We start from the raw sequence: 20,155 nt of genomic DNA on the forward strand, positions 1-20,155 counted from the left end.
TTCTGAGCCACTGTCTATAATGTTTGAGAATTCTTGGAGAATAGTTGAGGTGCTGGAAGAATTGAGATGGACAACAGCAGGTACCTGGAATTATGATTAAATTAAAATATATGAAAATGAACATCTTTTTTCATAGATATGATGCACATGATATGAAGTCTCAGTGGGTGGAGCTCTTGTATAAATAATATGAAAAATTTGAACATCTTAGTGCAGGCTTTAAGTTGATTTAGCATCATTTTAGTACAATTTTCTCCTAATATACACATTTTGATGCATTTTCAATGTTATTTTCACTAAAATATACATTTATATGCATTTTTGTACAGATTACTTGGCTCAAGAACTGCATTTCAAATGTAAAGAAGTGTGAATTTTGAAGGATACCTGTTTCGTTTCACACATTATTTTGGAAAGTGTAAATTGGGTAAGTTCACCTTTAAATGCAATCTGAATTGCATTATTCTCCCATCTCTAACTATCTGCTTGCCTGCCCTGGGCTGCAAGACCCTCCTTAATAGGGTTGCCAGGTTCAGGGCCTGAGGCTGATCCTGTATGTTTAGGAGAAGAGAAAGTCAGCCAAGTGCAGGTGTTCTTGCAACCCTGTAATGGGAAAAACCACAAGGTGGAATTCTCCCTTCCCCCTGCACAACTTTTAAAGATACAGAAGATCATGTGTTCTACTTTTCCTAGGCCAAACACAATTCTGCTTGTGGGCAAAACAGAAGCAAAGAGGGCATAAATAGTTCTGCCTTTTCTCTTTTACTGGTGGCAGTTAACACTTCGCTATTTCTTTCAAGCTGACCCTTCCTTGTTCTTCTCCTTGCTTGTAGCATAGCCAAAGAAACTGCCTTAGCTGTTTTTAGCATCCTGTAGTTCACTGTGGACCTTGACTTTCCTGACATCATCCATATAGGTTCAGACTACTCTAGTGTTCTCATCATTGGTTATATATCCCTTCTGCCATCTGCTATCCAGAAAGTTCCTACCATCAAGACAGGAAAACAGAACTATGGGTTGAAAATGCACATGTGTGCGAGCACACACACAACTGCACAGGGGAAAAAGCCCTTCTGGCTCTATTTCTTGGTTTAACTTCAGTTATTCATTTTTAAAAAAAAATGTTTTTGTGTCTGACAAAGTTATTGACACAATTTCTCGCCTACAGTTATCTCTGGAAGGTGAGGATTACTGCATACTGTGATGGCAGGCCTGTCTTTTTTTCCTTAGTCTTCACTTCCCCTGAAAGATTGTTCCATGGTGTTAGCATAGTTTTATCTCTCATTTCCACAACTCCATGCTGGTCCTTGTGAACTGCAGCCCCAGAGAACATAACTGTTTTACTTCACCAAGATACCTAAAGCTGTAAACAGGTACTAGAGTTGACTGTTACTTTCAATATATACATTTATTTATTTATTTATTACATTTATACCTCACCTTTCTTTTCATCATAGAAACCCAAGGCAGCTTACATATGGTTCCCAGGCAGTCTCCCATCCAGGTACTGACCAGAAGCAGGGTGCTGGCCTCATGTGCCTTCAGACCATAGCCTGGGACTATGGATTTATTTAAGGATGTCATAGAATTGGATGAACAAGAGAGATTTAGAAAGAAAGGTAGTTGCTTCCCAGAGCAGAAAAGGTCTTTTTCCCCCAACTTTTTTTTAATTGGCAGAGGGTTTTTTGTACAGTATGGAATAGGGATATATTAATATATCTTCTTGTACAATACATATTTTCACATTCTTTATACATGTGCTGTGATATATTATGAATATATGGTTTCAATTGGGTGTGTCTAAGTTTGCCTACTAAGTTCGTTGAGTTTGTATTGTATGTATTATGGGTTGGTGTGCTTCTGTCCAAATTTAATCAGTTTCTGGTTAAGTTTTGGAATGTTATGTTATGTTTGGCCTAATATGTCTTTCCATCCTGAAGTGTGCACTGTGAGAGATGTGCATAGATAGATAAAGAGAATGCTAGAAAAATACCATGTCAAGGGTGACTACACAGGCTTTGACAAAAGGCATGCAGCCTAATCCCATTTATCGTTAGTTATGCCCATGGGCTTAGACATTAGGTGAAGGAATATTTTTCAGCCTAAAGCTGATTAATTGGATAAGATTATAAATACAAATATTTGCTTCTGTATTTACTTTTGATATCATTATTATAGCCTATGGCCAAGACATATAAAGATTTGATGATAACAAATGCTTTTGAACTTTGCATACATTATTCTCACCTTGCATTGAAATTCATATTAGTGGCTTTGCAAGCTTGCACAAATACTATAATGAAAAAACATTTCAGATTAGGATATTTCTGAGAGTGCACCAGATGTGCATCTTATTTGTCTAAACATTGCATTGCAAAACATAGTAAATTACAAAATGTTCTGTAAACAATGTTCCGCGTTGAGATCTTTTAGATAGTAAGCGGTCTATAAATGGAAATAATAATAATGCAATTGCTGAAAAGAACAGCTCTGCAGGCTAGGAAATGCTGCACCAATTCTGTATTGGTAAGTTTAGAGGGAGAGAGAACTAGAGGACTTCAGGACTCGAGTGCCTCAACCTCAGAAATGAGCCAAAGAAACAATATGAGAGATATTGGTTCTTACCTTTGTCCCGAGAATCTGACAAAGGCATGACTTACCACTGAAAATGGCATATAAATAAACTGAACTTATTTATTGTTTATTTATTAGATTTATATCCTGCCCTTCCTCCCCGTAGGAGCCCAGGGCAGCAAACAAAAGCACTAAAAACACTCTAAAACATGATAAAAGACTTTAAAATATATTAAAACAAAACATCCTTGAAGATTTATTAAAACAAAACATCTTTAAAAACATTTTTTTTAAAAAGCTTTAAAAACATATTAAAAATAAAAAAGCTTTAAAAACGCATTAAAAAGCAATTCCAACACAGATGCAGACTGGGATAAGGTCTCTACTTAAAAGGCTTGGTGAAAGAGGAAGGTCTTCAGTAGGTGCCAAAAAGATAACAGAGATGGCGCCTGTCTAATATTTAAGGGGAGGGAATTCCAAAGGGTAGGTGCCACTACACTAAAGGTCAGCTTCCCATGTTGTGTAGAATGATCTCCTGATAAGAAGTTATCTGTAGGATGCCCTCACCCGCAGAGCCCAGTGATCGGCTGGGTATATAAGGGGTAAGGGGTATCAGGTATCCTGGTACCAAGCTGTATAGGGCTTTGTACACCAAAGCAAGCACCTTGAACTTAGCCCAGTAGCTAATAGGTAGCCAGTGCCATTCATTCACCAGCGGGGTGACATGTTGGTCATACCCCGCCCCGGTGAGCAATCTCGTCACTGCATTTTGCAGCAACTGCAGTTTCTGGACCAACCTCAAGGGTAGCTACACATAGAGCACATTACAGTAATACAGCCTGGTGGTTACCAGTGCATGGACAACAGTGGTCAGGGTATCCCAGTCTAGAAACGGTTGCAGCTGTCTTACCAGCCGAAACTAGTAAAAGGCACTCCTAGCCACTGAGGTCACCTGGGCCTCTAGCAACAAAGATGGATCCAGAAGCACCCTCAGACTACAGACCTGCCCTTTCAGAGGGAGTATGACCCCATCCAAAGCAGGCAACTGACCAATTATCTGAACTTGGGAACCACCAACCCACAGCTGTCTTGCTAGGATTCAGACTCAGTTTATTGGCCCTCATCCAGTCCACCACCGAGTCCAGGCAGCAGTCTACGGCTTGCAGAGCCTCTCCTGATTCAGATGTTACAGAGAAATAGAGCTGGGTATCATCAGCATACTACTGACACCTCACTCCAAATCTCCTGATGACCACTCCCAAATGCTTCATATATATGTTAAAAAGCATGGGGGACAAAATGGGACCCTGCGGCACCCCATGGCACAACTGCCAGGGGGCCGAAAGATAATCACCCAGTGCTATTCTCTAGAAACAACCCTGAAGATAGGATCGGAACCACTGTAAAACAGTGCCTCCTATACCTATCTCACCAAGTTGGCCAAGACGGATACCATGGTCAATGGTATTAAAAGCTGCTGAGAGATCAAGTAAGAGTAACAGAGGCACACTCCCTGTCTTTCTCCTGACAGAGGTAATCCATCAGGGCAATCAAGGCCGATTCAGACTGGAAGGGTTCAAGATAATCTGTTTCATCCAAGAGTACTGTCAAGCCCGAACACCCCGAAGTCAATCACAAACGAGGAGCTGTGCTTTTTTAAAATGGGTTTATTAATGGATTTCGGTTCAGAGCACTTCGTGAATCAGTTTACAGGTTACCCAGGGTTCAGCATCATTACTAGGCTAGACTAGAGAAGACACACTGTACCAAGGATTCAGGCATATTATAGAAGAATTAAAAGCTTACTGTTCAGAGGAGTTCAGCCTCCCTCTCTCTTTCTTTCCCACCCCTTTCTCTTCTCTGCACATTTGCTCTCTGTTCATATCAGCTCAGCTCCTCCCTTCTTGGCAAAGTTTTGCTCCCAAGATACAGCAAGCAAGACCATGCAATATATTGGTGGGTCCCAGAAAACAGGCTGCCAGCAGCTCTATAGGATTTTAGGCAGGGTTCTCTTCCAGCCCTACCTGGCGATGTTGGAGATTGAACCTGGAACCTTCTGCATTCAAAGCATATTCTCTTCCACTGAGCTACAACCCCTTCCCAAATTCCCATCTGCAACTCTCATAATCTCTAAACATTGACCATGGCGGCTGGAGCTGATGAGAGTTGTAGTCAAAAAACATCCAGAGGGCCACAGTTTCCCCATTTCTGCTGTAGTACATGCCCCAAGCATTAAAAAGATAATACTCTGCTTCATTCTCTGTTCATTCAACAACCAATTGTAATGCTGCCATATGAAGAATATATTGAATAAAGACATTCTTAACGAAATATTTGGCTCTAGGATTTTCTTTTTGTGACAATAACACAATGCAGAAGCTATCAGAAGTTGCCATGGAAACAAAGTTCTGCAAGTGTTTTGTGTAAAACCCAAAACATCAATTACAGTAGGTTGCAATATCAAATCAGTGCAGATCTAAATGGCCCTCATGCAATTTACTGTCTAAAAAGTGATATATATTCTTGCCCTGTGCAAGACATTCAAAACACAACAAAAGATCTTTAAGAAGGGGGGAAAGACAGGTTTGTGGCTTTCTTTAGAAAGCCATTGAGTGATGGTGTAACTTAACTTTCTTCTCTGTGATGCAATCCATAGCTCTTTCCTTAGTTACTTCACAGTTTTATTTTAAAATATACGTTGGTTGATGGTAGTATTTATTTTATTTATTTAATTCCATTTCTATACCACCCATAGCAAGCTCTCTGGGCGGTGTACATCAAATAAAAACACAGCAAATACAATTTAAAACGATCTGGTCATCAAATTACAATTTAACTGTCTGTTAGCACACTAAGTACAAAATACAAAAATATTAAAAATGTTAGTACTGAGTTTAACATTCATGAGTTATATTCCTAAAACTCTCAACTTGATTGGTCTCTTATGTATGTAAGAAACATTGTTCTCTTTTTATTATTATTGGTAACATTTTGCTGCAGCAGTTGCTTTAATCCCTGTAGCTCCCGTGGCAAATCATATTGATCATTTCCCATCACCATTCTTCTCATGTTACATTTTATCTCTATTTGTAATGTTTTATCACCTTAATTTGTAGGCTTTAAAACCCACCAACTTTAAGAACAATAATTTTTATGTTGGTTTTATTTGTACAATTATGGCTCTTTGCAATACCTGTAATATATCCATTCTAAAATTCTAAAATTACTAAGGATCCATACTGTAGTACACATGCTCCCATTTTAATTCATAGATTATTGGGGATCAGCAATATCCTTCAGTTAATTAGTGAATACATGCTACATCTCCAAGGGCCAGGTCTGGCCCAGGACATTTTGTTGCCTAAGGACAAGACGATCCACACACACATACAAACATTTCACTTACAGAAGCTGACTGGACTGGCAATTGAATCTTACTCAACACTGGCTACAGAACAATGTTGTTCTGTACTCCATATCTGTACTCTCTGTACTCCAACATTTGATGGTCACTGCCCCCTGTCACTCTAATTATAGGGCCAGTTGTGATAAGGTTAGAAAAAGTTCAGTTGTCATACTTCTCTAACAGGAAGTTCTTCCTGATGTTCGGTCAAAATCTGGCTTCCTGCATCTTGAGGCCATAATTCTGTGTTGTGCAATCTGGGATGATCAAGAAGAGATTTTGGCCATCCTCTGTGTGACAACCTTTCAAGTACTTGAAGTGTGCTATTACATCTCCCCTCAGTCTTCTCTTCCAGCAGCGTCACTAAGGGGGTGTGGGAGGTGTGGGCTGCACCTGGGTGACACCATGAGGGGGGGTTACACCCAGAGCCGCCCCTAGGCAAGGCATCAGGAAGCGAGAGCTGCCCTGCCTGCACTAACACGTGAGGTGTGGGGGAAGAGCAGGGAAGGGCACCACAGCGCCGGCTGGATCTCCCACAGGGTGGGGCCTCAAGCAGCGTTGCAGCTGTTACCAGGCAGGCTAGGCTAGAGCCTGAGCCTGCTGCACCACCACCACCAGGGGTGACTATTTTGTGCGCCACGTGGAAGGGAAAGATGAGTTTCGGAGCCGGCCAGTCGTTTAAGCGCGCGCTTAGCTTCCCCTTGAAATAAGTAAGAGCTGCATTGCCATCTTATCCACTTTTACTCGGGAGTAACTTCCACTGCTTTCATTCGGACTCAAAAGGCACAGGACTTTATCCTTAAAAGTTTATTTCACTACTTGGGAGCAAGTTCCATAGAACTCTGAGATTTGCTTCCGCGTAAACATGCATAATAGGATCGGGTTGTTTTCTCGATTCATTGCTGCGTTTTCTTACTCCTCCTTAACTTCTTCCCGATCAGAATTTAACTCCACCTCTTCTAAACACGTTATATTTTCCCACAGCTTTTTTTTGTAAGATAGTCCTTTTTTTTTTATTAACAGTAGGCAAAGTCCAGATGCATTTTCTCTTTGCTAAGCAAGGCCCTTGGCGAAAGAGAAAACAGCTAGCGTTGCAGATTTTACTGTGTTCCTTCTTTCGTGTATGTTTTTTCCTAAATTATGCTGCAAAAATATACTCCTAAATAACGAATCCAGCTCCTTAACAAAGTCTGTGCTAAGTGAGCTTGGAATAGTTTTTAAACAAGCGGAAAAGGAGTCGAATGTTTATCATTTGCCATTTTATTCAAGTATTTTAAAAACACACATTAATTCCCCCTTTTTTAAAAAAACAAATAAATCTGGGGGTGTATTTTATTTGAACAAAAGTTATATATAAATGTATAAAAACATATTTTACTTTTTTTATTTCACCTATCCTTATATTTGGTTAAGAATAGTTTGTTTCTTATTTGAAAATGTGTCCTTATATTCTTATAAAAACAGAATATAATTTAAGGCATATTAGATGTATTCAGCGTTTATGTTTACTTTTCAAAATCTGTTCGTATTTGAATATTCCATAAGAAACTACAGCCGCATCCTATGAATGCTTACTTGGAAGTTAATTTCCACTGATTTCAATGTATCTCTTCCAGGTAAATAGGGGGCTCCCCATAGAAATCAGGTAGGCTTACGTTTGAGTGAACCTAGAACCGGACTGCAGGGGAATCTAGCCTGTAGGCTGCAGTTCTATCGAGAAATCCTCTCTGAGTTCAGTGCAATGAGTAAAAGCCCCCAGGAGGGAATGAATTCCATCTCAGGAGGATTTTACCTTGGGTGCAGCCAGTTTTGAAGGGTGAGAATCCAACCACAATAGGCAGAGGTTTCAGCAGCAGAGCTGCTCAGCTGGAGTTGGAATCACACAAACTGTTCTCTGTTAAGAGCTGGCTGTGCCTGTGCTGTGCCCCTAGATATTTCTGATGTTCTTCAAATTCTTCAAATTCCTGGGTCCATGGGGGTGACACCATGAGTTACCGCACTGGGTGACACCAACCCTAGTGATGCCACTGTTCTCTTCTCAAGGCAAAACATTCCCAGATCTTTCAGTCTCTCCTCATAGGGCTTTGTTGCCCTCCTCTGAACTTGTTCCAGTTTGTCCACATCTTTAAAGTGCAGTGTCCACAACTGGATGCTGTACTCAAGATGAGGCCTAACCACTGCTGAATAGAGAGGAACTAGTACTTTATACAATTTGGAAACTATACTTTGGGTAATGCAGCCTAAAATAGCATTTGTCTTTGTTGCAGCCTCATTGTACTGTTGGCTCATATTCAGCTTGTGATCAACAACAATTCCAAGATCCTTCGCACTTGTAGTATTGCTGAGCCAACTATCCTCCATTTTATAACTGTGCATTTGGTTTCTTTTTCCTAGGTGTAGAACTTTGCACGTATCCCTGTTAAATTTCATTCTGTTGTTTTCAGCTCAAAAATAGGAGACTCTTATTCCCCTGACAGAGATCGAGTGGCCAGAGTGGTTTAACAGTCAGCCCCTCTTCCCAGAGACTCTGGGAATTGGAGCCCTGTGAGGAGAATGGGGCTCTCCAAACAACTCTCAGCTCCCTTCACAAACTACACTTTCCAGGATTCTTTGGGGGAAGCCATAACTAAAGTGGAATAAAGGTCTGGTGTGAATGTAGCCAGGGACAGCTTTGGTTTAAATTTGGGTGGGAGACTACATGTGTCTGCTGTAGAATAAAAAGATGGGGGAAATGCTGAAAAATGATGTTAACAATGTTTTCCTTTTGGAAAGGAAAGCGCTTTCCCTCTGCCCATGCCCACCTGCCCAATCTCCTCTGCCTCTCACTACTCTTCCCCTCTCCCCTCCCTCCCCTCCCCCCGCCCCTTCCCTAGGTCAGTTTCACCTATCCAAAGCATGATTGCATAGGAGTAAATTCCACTGAACTCAGTAAGCATACAAATGATCAAATCTGCCCTCCTCTCCTTCTGCTTTCTATCCCCTCCCTTCTGCTCCCCCCTTCCTCCTTCCTTCCCTCCTCCCACCTCCTCTTCCTCTCCTTCTCCTCTTCCCCCTCTCCTTAAGGCAAGAATGCAAGGTGAGAAACTATAGGTTGTTCAGAATCCCCTTTGATTAAACTACACCTGTTGTACTTTAACCCCCCCCAAATCGATATTTTAACAAAAAATACAGAACATAGTATTGCAGTTAATCTAAATAATTTAAATAAACAAGAAAATATTGTTCTGAACTTCTGAAGTCAGGGGATCTTTTTGATTTCAGCCCATAAATACACAACAAGTCACCCCTTTCATTTTTTACATTACCATCTTCAACAATTATTCTTCCTCTACTCTCTGCATTTGCTTAAATCTGCAAATGCACCCTGATGTATATGATTGGATTTATCCAATGATCTTTCCCTAGATCCTACATCACATATAAATTGTATTAAGAGACCTTTTCAGAAAGTACTCTCCACATGTACACTAAAGATGTAGAGGAGGAGCAGGACCACCCCTGCTGGTCCCGACCCAGGCTCTCACATGCTATGCAGGTCCTGGCCTAATGTGTGCACACTTGCTGAGATATCTGTAAAAGGGAGCAGACACCTCTGGTGAATTGCAGGTTATAAACAAATAAATGAGTGCGGGTTTATGTGAGTAACCTTTCCACTTAATTAGAAAGTTTACTCAGTTGGGGTTCCTAGTCAAGTTGAAAGCCTAGGCACAGACAGCTGTTCACACATAGGTTCTACTTTACAGAGAGCCAGTGTGGCGTGGTGTGGTGGTTAGAGTGCTGGACTGGGCCATGGGAGACGAGGGTTCAAATCCCCACTCGGCCATGAAGCTCACTGGGTGACCTTGGGCCAGTCACGGACTAGTCTCTCAGCTTAACCTATTTTACAGGGTTGTTGTGAGAACAAAATCAGGAGGGGGAGAACCGTGTTTGTATGCCACCTTGCACTCATTGGATGAAAGGTGGGATATAGATATAAGAATAAGAATTAATAATAAAAAGATATTCCACTCAATGTGCAAGTGTTAGAAGAGGGGCCAGTGGGGTTTATAGAGGCATGGGCAGAGCCAGCAGGTATGGTCCCACTTCCCTTTAATGCATTTTAGTGTGTGTGTGTGGATCAGATAAGAACATAAGAGCAGCCTTCTGGATCAGGCCTATAGCCCATCTTATCCAGCATCCTGCTCTTACAGTAAACCAGGTGGGAAGCCCAAAAGCAGGACCTGAGTGCAACAGAACTGTCCCTACCTGTGGTTTTCAGAGGTATACTGCCTCCGACAATGGAGGTAGAACCTAGCCATCATGGTTAGTAACCACTGATAGCCATATTCTCCAGGAATTCATCTAAACCTCTTTTAAAGCCATGCAAGTTGGTGGCCATCACTGCTTCTTGTGGGAGCATATGCTATAGTTTAACTATGCACTGCCGCTGTGTGAAGAAGTACTTTCTTTTATCCATCCTAATTCTTCCAAGAGACGTGAAGAGGACAACGAAAAGGGAAAAACAAGAGCCCTATTCCAAAAGCTTAGAGAAATTAAAGGGAAATTTAAAAGACGACTAGGGATGTTGAATAATCAACAGGGGAACACACGGACTGACCCAGATGAAATAAAAGGAAAATGGAAGCAATACACTGAAGAACTCTATAAAAGAGATGCCAGGATGACAGATTCATTCACAGAGGAACCATATGATGAAGAACCAGAAATTTTAGAATGTGAGGTGAAAGCTGCTCTTAAAATACTTGGAAGAAACAAATCATCAGGAACAGATGGCATACCAATAGAGTTGTTACAAGCTACTGAGACTGAATCTGTCCAGATTTTGACAAAAATTTGTCAAGAAATATTGAAAACTAAACAATGGCCCACAGACTAGAAGCGTTCAATATACATGCCAATTCCAAAGAAAGGGGATCCCAGAGAATGCAGTAATTATCAAACTATTGCCTTAATATCCCATGCAAGTAAAGTAATGCTCAAGATTCTACAACAAAGACTCTTACCATATATGGAGTGAGAAATGTCAGATGTCCAAGCTGGATTTAGAAAGGGAAGAGGTATCAGGGATCATATTGCAAACATACGTTGGATAATGGTACGGACCAAGGAATTTTAGAAGAAAATCACCCTGTGCTTTATAGATTACAGCAAAGCCTTTGCCTGTGTAGATCATGGAAAACTATTGAATACTTTAAAATAAATGGGGGTGCCACAGCATCTGATTGTCCTAATGCGCAACTTGTACTCTGGACAAGAGGCTACTGTAAGGACAGAATATGGAGAAATCGATTGGTTCCCAGTCGGAAAGGGTGTGAGAGAGGGGTGTGTTTTATCACACTATTTGTTTAATATATACGCAGAACATATCATACTGAAAGTGGGATTGGACCAAGATGAAGGAGGTGTTAAAATTGGAGGGAAGAATATCAATAATTTAAGATATGCAGACGATACCATACTACTAGCAGAAACCAGTAATGATTTGAAATGAATGCTGATGAAAGTTAGAGGAAAGCACAAAAGCAGGACTACAGCTGAATGTCAAAGAGGCTAAAGTAATGACAATAGAAGATTTATGTAACTTTAAAGTTGACAATGAGGACATTGAACTTGTCAAGGATTATCAATACCTCGTCACAGTCATTAACCAAAATGGAGACAATAGTCCAGAAATCAGAAGGCGGCTAGGACTGGGTAGGGCAGCTATGAGAGAACTAGAAAAGGTCCTCAAATACAAAGATGTATCACTGAACACTAAAGTCAGGATCTTTCAGACCCTGGTATTCCTGATCTCTATGTATGGATGTGAAAGTTGAACAGTGAAAAAAGCAGATAAGAGAAAAATCAACTCATTTGAAATGTGGTATTGGAGGAGAGCTTTGCACATACCAAGTATTGCGAAAAAGACAAATAATTGGGTGTTAGAATGAATTAAACCAGAACTGTCACTAGAAGCTAAAATGATGAAACTGAGGTTATCATACCTTGGACACATAATGAGAAAACATGATTTACTAGAAAAGACAATAATGCTGCGAAAAACAGAAGGGAGTAGAAAAAGAGGAAGACCAAACAAAAGATGGATTGATTCCATAAAGGAAGTCACAGACCTGAACTTACAAGATCTGACCAGGGTGGCTCTTGACAGATGCTATTGGAGGTCACTGATTCATAGGGTTGCCATAAGTTGTAATCAACTTGAAGGCACATAACAACAACAACAACAAAATTCTTCCAACATTTACTGGTTGGCCCTGAATTCTAGTGTTATAAGAGAGGGAGAAAAAACATTTCTCTATCCACTTTGTCCACATCATGTATAATTTTATACACTTCTATCATGTTTCCTCTTACTCGGCTTCTCTCTAAATAAACTAAAAAGCCCCAAATGTTGTAACCTTTCCTTATTGGGGAGTTGCTTCATCCCCTGCATCATTGTGGTTGCCCTTTCCAGCTTTACAATACACTTTGTTTGGGTCAGGTGACCAGATCATCTTAAAAGAGTTTATGAAAACTACAACAAAATGCTCAGACAGAGGATCAAGTTGTAAAGTTTGAAAAATTCTAGCATAACCATGTGACCTTGGACAAGATACATAATTTCTTTCTTCCCTTTACAATCAGCAAGAAAAGAAGCATTTCATTTCAGATAATATGAGACTTATCCTTGGTGCACATATTATGGAGGACAAGCCTGATACATTGTTATTGCATTGCTGCATTTTTGGCATAATTGTATAAAAGCACAGCTTTTAGTTAAACACAATGGAATAACCTTGAATATATCAGAACAGTCAATTAACTACTTATATGTGAGCACATACTCATCTATCTATAGTCTGTGGTATCTTAATCTTGTTTTTGCTCCTCTTGTACTTTGCATTCAGTGAATTCAAGGCTGTAGGTTCAAATATCTACTGGCAATAAAAGTCCTTGGAAGGAAGGACATACGTTTCATGTGCATCAGTATTGTGAAATCTGCCCTTGGATACTATGGATCTTATTTCTTACAACATTTTGAAAAATGACACTTTTAAAAAGTTGCACTTTATATCAATTTCAAATTTTTATGTAATATTTCTCTAAGCACACCACAAATAGTGGATGTGGTCTTTATTTCAAGTTACATTCCTGATCGATGCCCTGTCTGGATAACTTAGGTAAAAAATAGGACCTCATTAAAGAAATATTAATATTCCATCAGTTATGTTCTCATATTCTATCTGAACAAATATTGCAGAATATCCCCCATCCTGGTCATTACCCCACAGTCTTCTGTTCATTATAAAGTTCCTCATCAAAAGGGGGAATGGCAGCAAAATACTATTTAAAAAGATTGAATGGCACATTGTTGTGTCTCTGCTTCAATAAACAAACTTGAGAGGGAGAAGCAGCTGTGCACTACTTTAATCCTGATTGGGTGCTCTGTAAGGAAGTATGCACATTTTGGGGGTTTTATTCTTTGGTTCATATTAATGAATCAAGGCATAGGAGCCCAAGCTACATCCCTGAGAAACATCCCTTGCAATGACCCCAAACTTCAGCATGGCCAGAACTGGTTTCCTGACCTGAGGAAGACACATACTAATTAGTTAGTGAATAATGAGGAAGGTTCCAAATTGAAGATTTGGAACCTTCCCAGCCACCCTGGGGTCCTGCTGGGAGGAAGGGCGGGATATAAATAAAATAATAAATAAGTAAGTAAGCAAGCAAGCAAGTAAGTTTTACCTGACGAATAATCCCTTTAACTGAACAATGGCTTCTACCCTGATATATAAATCAGGTTAATGTAACACACACAAGATAAGCAAGTTCTTCCCTGAAACAGGAATGTACACTCATACATAGTACCTGACACAGTAGGTATAATCTGTAACTTCACCTAGGTAAGGCCAATAGTCCAAAGGAAATCCTTTTATGTCCTTTTATGTCTATAGATCACTCACCCGTACCCTGTCTCCCAGTTTACATGCACCCAAGGGCAAATCAGCTCTCATGGCTCCAATGGTTTCCTGACATGTCAGATTGTTCTCCAGGAACACCAGTTCACTGCACTGGACCTTGCACCAAAGAAGGGTGAGGTCTTTTGTGTCTGGTTGCTGGTTATTTCACAAGGGAGAGCTTAACTCTCACCAGGCATGGAAGTCTTGTTTGTGTCTTGATAGTCTCAAGGGAGGGTATCCTCTTCTCTCTTTCTGTCGTGATCACTATCTTGGATATGAATAGGTGTAGGATATCTCTATACTCTCATAGCTGTAGCGTGTGACTGTATTTGATAGACACTGCCCATATGTTAACTGGAAAGTGACTGCTATTCTTTCCTTTTCCTCTTTTAATAAACCAACATTTGTGATATCTTTATATCTTTATGTGTGCTCTGGGGATGATATTACGGATAGAAACACATACTTAGAGCAACATGTGGGTATTAATTCCAGAAAAAGTTTCCACTATGCCCTTGGGGATATGTTTACGTGTCATGTGGATTGGACACACATAGGGATTCAGACCAGAGCTTGGAAAAGTTACTTTTTTGAACTACAACTCCCATCAGCCCCAGCCAGCATGGCCACTGGATTGGGCTGATGGGAGTTGTAGTTCAAAAAAGTAACTTTTCCAAGCTCTGATTCAGACACACACTTGTAATAGCTCCCCATGCAGCAGGGGACGGGCATGAACTGTGCACACACAGAGGTGAGTCCCATTCCCAATGTCACCATGTTATACCAGCCAAAGAGGTGGTGTAAACATTCCTATTGAAATCAGTGAGGAGTCCCAAACTTCCTCTCACCTTCTTCTACACCCCTACAACTACAATGAAGGCTGTTACTATTTTGGGGTAGGATTCATTTCATACCGACAAATTCAGTTTGTAGAATTATAGTTTACTGGGAGGTCATTTGCAACAAACTTCCTTCCCCAAGAGTGGACTGTTTGCAATAAGGCAAGTGATAGGAAACTGCTTTTATGTGGAATTGAAACAAACAAATAAGCATTAATGCTCAATGAACAGGTCATCTGGAAGTACCCCCTGTGTGAAGTACATTAAGGTGACATTTTTGTGTTGTTAGCAGCAGGGCTGACTCCAGGATTGAGAGGGCCCTTTGTATGGGACACTCTAGTACACTCTCCATTGCAGCTGCCTCATGTGTGGCCCATGCAGGGATGCATAGGCAGATTTAGTGCCAGAGGAGGAGAAGGAGCATGTCATGGATGGCCACAGCAGCACTCCTCTAACAAGCATAGGGAAGCTGCCATTGTAATAGTCTACAATACCCCTGCAGTAATGTTGCTGTAGAGCATGGATGAGGAATCTGTGGCCCTCCAGTTCAGCCCAAGTCAGCATGGGCAATGGTTAGGAGTGATAGGAGTTGTAGTTCAAGAATGTCTCAAGGGCAAGGTTCCCCAACCTTGCGTTAGAATATTGTAGGCAAGGCAGCAGCATTAGCAACAGAGGGTCCCTGGCAGCTGTCTGAGGATGCCACCACTGAGACTTGGTCTGTTGAATTACCTTATCCATCTTTTCGGACACATAGTGAACAATGACAAGATTCTTAATAAGAGTCATGCCTTCACATAGTGTAGATTCCCATTTTTGAGGGGGCAATATCTGGATCTATGGGTGAGTCACCCCAATCTCAGGACTCTTAGCTTTTATTTAAAAAAAATAAGTTCCTAGGTGGTCTAGTTAAAGAGATATACACAAAAATATCAGCCCCCCTGAAATTTATGTTAAATGAACTAATAGCTGGCTACTTGAATCCCCGCCCTTTCAGGTTTGTAGCCAATAAGAGTAGTGATTGATAAGGGATTTGTTGACCTCCAGACAATAGCTAGAACACATTGCAAGTCCTGAAAATAGCTGCCTTTTCCTGCTTTATCTGCATATCATGAGTTGAACAAGTTTATAGCTTTCAGCCTTTTTCTCTGTGCCTTTTTCTCTGTGTGCATATACTGCACAATAATCAAGCAGGAGATCTAGAACTGAAGATCACAGCAGAATCTTCGTAGGCATGCACAGTAAACAATTTCAGTTATGATTATAATAAAAGTATTCAGGGTTTTTTGATTACTTGCAACAATAGCATATTATACATTTTATCTTTCAAATAATTTTTGAATAGAAAATTTTAAAAGTGTACATGCCATTACAATGTGTTATACTTTTCTAATTATGAGGAGTCAAACAAGTTTAAATTTTCCTGGGCTGTTGAAGAGGGCAGTTTATTTGTCTAATTCATAGCCTGTTTTGAAAACCTTCCTAATATGAAGCTTTAATTCTATATTCACTTTTCTGGGAGTAAAGCTGCAATGCTAATCCCACATACCTGGGAGTAAACCCCATTGAATTCAATAGGATTTACTTTTGAGTAGACATGGTTAGGATTGTGTTATAAATCAATGGGATATCTGAGTGAACACAGCAAAGGATTGTGTTGTAAATCTTTCTCTCCTCCCTTCCAATCCTATTTTAAAAGCAATTAGGCAGGACTGACTTAGGTGTCACTGCTTTTATTTAGTAGGAAACTAATACAGATTTTTTTAAAGTACTGCAGTGATCAACTGGTTTTGACAATAAACTATTTTATGGGGTGTATGTATTTTTACATCTCCAGTGTGTGTGTATATGGAGTCTTTCCGACAACCCTGTGAGATAGGGTTGCCAATTGGAAACCAAGGCAGCTCACAACAAGAAATAAATCCATTTAAAATCCAGTAACCATAAAAACAAGTATAAAACATTTGCAAAACAGCTTAAAGTGGCATGATTCTGAATTTTGGGTTGGGTGAGTGAAGTTCTTTATCACGTGAGGTTGCAATCCTGTGCACACTTCCCTGTTTGAGTAAGTCCCACTGAATACATTGTGACTTGCTTCTGAATAAATATGCATAGGATTGCACTATAAATTTCTTCATGGGTTGTATAAATAATCAACATCTTTGAAAGATGTTTTGTTTTAACATATTATAATGTTGGTTTTAGAGTGTTTTAGTGCCAGAAGCAAGTAGGCTAAATTAAATGTTCCTTATCCAGGATCCCTAAGCAGGTAAGAAGGAATGATCCCATCACTTCACCTAGACCTGAGAACACTCTCTTTTAGCTAAGATTTGTATCTTAATTTCCAATCAGATTTTTTTTTGTTTAAATGGTGTGCTCCTAGCCACTGTGATTGATGCTTAATGTATCATGTGTAATAACTTCACTAGAGCCCACTGCCAGGACATCACTAGGGCCTTCTCCTGAAATCTCATGATTTGAGATGCTTCTGATCTGGGAACCATACCAATATGGTGCCCATGGGTGCACCTACAGAAGTCTTCCCTGGTGCCCTCAGGGTCTCCTCCCCCACTCCTCCTCCTCGATTAGGCTTGAAAGAAGCATTCTAACAAGTAGCATTGGTTGCAGTGTGTGCTTGGTTGTGTTGTGTGTGGTGCCAACAACAGCTTCTCCAGTTTGCAAATGTGCCGATGGGCCCAAAAATATTGGTGGTCCCTGGTATAGTGCTTGGCACAGTGTTGTATCAGATCTGCTTGGAGATTCTATATATGATCTTTGTATATACTGATCAACAGCAGTTACATAAATATAGTACCCACAAATTACTTGCTTGTAGAATGCTGTTGATTCTCCATCACTCCCCTCCCCAACCCACACTTCAATTAAATAATATTCTGATTGTTTTTAAGGAATTTAAGTTTGCATTCCAATTCTCAGATGCATTTAGTAGTACTTGATACATATGTTCCCTTGTCCATTAAACAAAATACACTTTAATTAAGTTTGTAATGGATTGCTTTTGTTGTTATTCCAGGCTTTCTTGCCATGTGTTCTCCTGTGTCTTTTCTAAATGGTAAAATATTCATGAAATGCTTATGTATTACAGCAGAAGTGATTCTTTGAAAATTCTGTTTTTCCATCTGAAAATGCTGATAGATATTTCAATTTTTTAAGTGTTCTGTGAACACAGAAGAATAAATATATGACAAAGACACAAAACACCTGGATTCAAATCTCAGCACAGATATGGACTCAAAGGTACCTTTGAGCAGGTTACTACACTCTGTCTGCCTTTGTTTCTCCTCTGTAAAAAGTGAGTAATAAAAACCTGCCTCCCAACAAAGACTCAGTTGGCCTGTAGCTATCTAGGGGGAAGGGACAGCATTTTCCCTCTAATTGGGCAGCATTCAACTACCTCATCCCTATAGTGTAAGAATTACCATAGTGCAACAGGACTTCCCCCTCCTCCTCACCTGTGCACCTTGCACCCTCCCCAAATCTGCTCTAGAGGCTTGGGGAAACCCCTATAATAGATTTAAGAGACACATGGGGGAGGAGGGGGGAGTCCCATTGCACTAGCGGTAATCCTTGTGCTTATGGGACTCTGACTTAGAGCTACATTAAATACAAGCCATTGACCAAAGAACTAACAGCTGTTGGGAGCTTGCTCCTTTTTCCTCCTGGATAAACCTCTGCCAGAATTACTACCATAACTGCCAGTTGCCCTATGGCTACAAAAGCAAGGGGCAAGACAGCCAGGGCCCATCTATTGCTGGGTAGAAGGACAGCAGCTCCTGGGAGTTTTCTTACCTTGCAACAACAACCCAGATAATATGAAGGGCAGCCTGACACCTGCAACTTGACTGTCTATGTGCTTTATTATGACTGTGAGAATTTACCAATTTTCTTTTAAGCACCTGGGAGGTTCCCATCTTTGTTGTCTAAGTTAAAAATATTAATGAAACCCCCCCTGCAGCTGCTATTAGTTCTGGGGGTGGAGGGAGTTCCCATTAGTTCCAATGGAAGCTTCAGCTAATAGCTGCTTCAAGGGATATTTCTGCTGAGACCACTGCAGGAGACAAAGGGGTTAAAAAGACCTCCCCATACGTGATGGTCTGGACAAAATTGTGTCCTGTGCCTGCAGTTAACACTAATCATACACAGACACACATACAGAACTAGAAGTGATGCATTTACTGTCACATCAGGTTTGGCAATCTAGCTTGGTTCTAGTCCAGACAAACCTGGGTTTTAAACTAGTTTGTGTTGCAACCTGACACCAGAGCATTTTATTCCATTTTCATCAATCAGTAGTGCATCTTTCCTCCCCTTGACCCAAGCTCAGTCTGTCCATAGACAGTCAGACATACAGAGTGAAGCAAATGAAGTAATACGATTACTCAGGTGAATGACTTCCCAGGTCCTTGGGCACTGTCTTGTGGCAAAGGTCACTTTGCCACTTGCTGTAGCTGGAAAAGAGCCCCAAGAGGCAAACTCAATTAAATCATTTCAGACTGTCTTTCAAAATGTCATTTTTGTTAGTTTGAGTTGAATGTGTAACTAATACTAATAAATAATAATAATAAAATTTTATTTAGCAGACGCCCATCTGTCCGACTGAATGGACACTCTGGGCGACGTACAATATAAAACACAATATAAAATACGATCTCCTTATATACATAATAATCACATTATTAATGTCATAACATCTCATCTAAAGACCATCTTACGCTGATACAGTGTAAAACCTAACCCACCCCAGAGATCCCATAGGCCTGCCTGAAGAACCAGGTCTTCAAGGCTCGGCGAAAAGTCAACAGGGAGGGGGCATGCCGAAGGTCAAAGGGAAGTAAGTTCCAGAGGGTGGGGGCCACGATCGAAAAAGCCCTCTCCCTGGTCCGCACCAACCTAGTTGTCTTAGTCGGTGGGACCGAGAGAAGGTCCTGTGAGGCTGATCTTGTTTGGCGGCATATTTGGTGATACTGGAGGCGCTCCTTCAGATAAACTGGGCCGGAACCGTATAGGGTTTTAAAGGTTAAAACCAACACCTTGAATTGGGCCCGGTATACAACTGGCAACCAGTGTAATTCAATCAACACTGGGGTGATATGATCGCGGCGGTGGGTCTGCTTTATTAAGCGTGCCGCCGCATTTTGTACCAGCTGAAGTTTCCGGACCATCTTCAAGGGTAACCCCATGTAGAGCGCATTACAGTAGTCTAATCAAGAGGAGATCAGGGCATGTATCACTCGTGGGAGCAGATGTATGGGAAGATAGGGTCGCAGCCTCTGTACTAGATGAAGTTGGTACCAAGCTGCCCGGCTCACTGCAGAAACCTGAGCCTCCATAGACAGCTGGGAGTCCAAGATGACCCTGAGACTGCGGACCTGGTCCTT

At 40.7% G+C, this 20,155-nt stretch overlaps 1 long non-coding RNA gene across 1 annotated transcript in view; it reads left to right on the plus strand.

Annotated features, from left to right (window-relative positions):
• Nucleotides 1-338: 338 nt before the first annotated feature.
• LOC133370639 (uncharacterized) overlaps nt 339-20,155 on the plus strand; it is a 42,071-nt gene continuing 22,254 nt past the window's right edge. Inside the window, exon 1 of the long non-coding RNA XR_009759181.1 lies at nt 339-427. This is a non-coding gene — a long non-coding RNA (uncharacterized LOC133370639). The remainder of the gene's footprint in view (nt 428-20,155) is intronic.

This window comes from Rhineura floridana, chromosome 1, assembly GCF_030035675.1.
Source record: "Rhineura floridana isolate rRhiFlo1 chromosome 1, rRhiFlo1.hap2, whole genome shotgun sequence".
Lineage (NCBI taxonomy): Eukaryota > Metazoa > Chordata > Lepidosauria > Squamata > Rhineuridae > Rhineura > Rhineura floridana.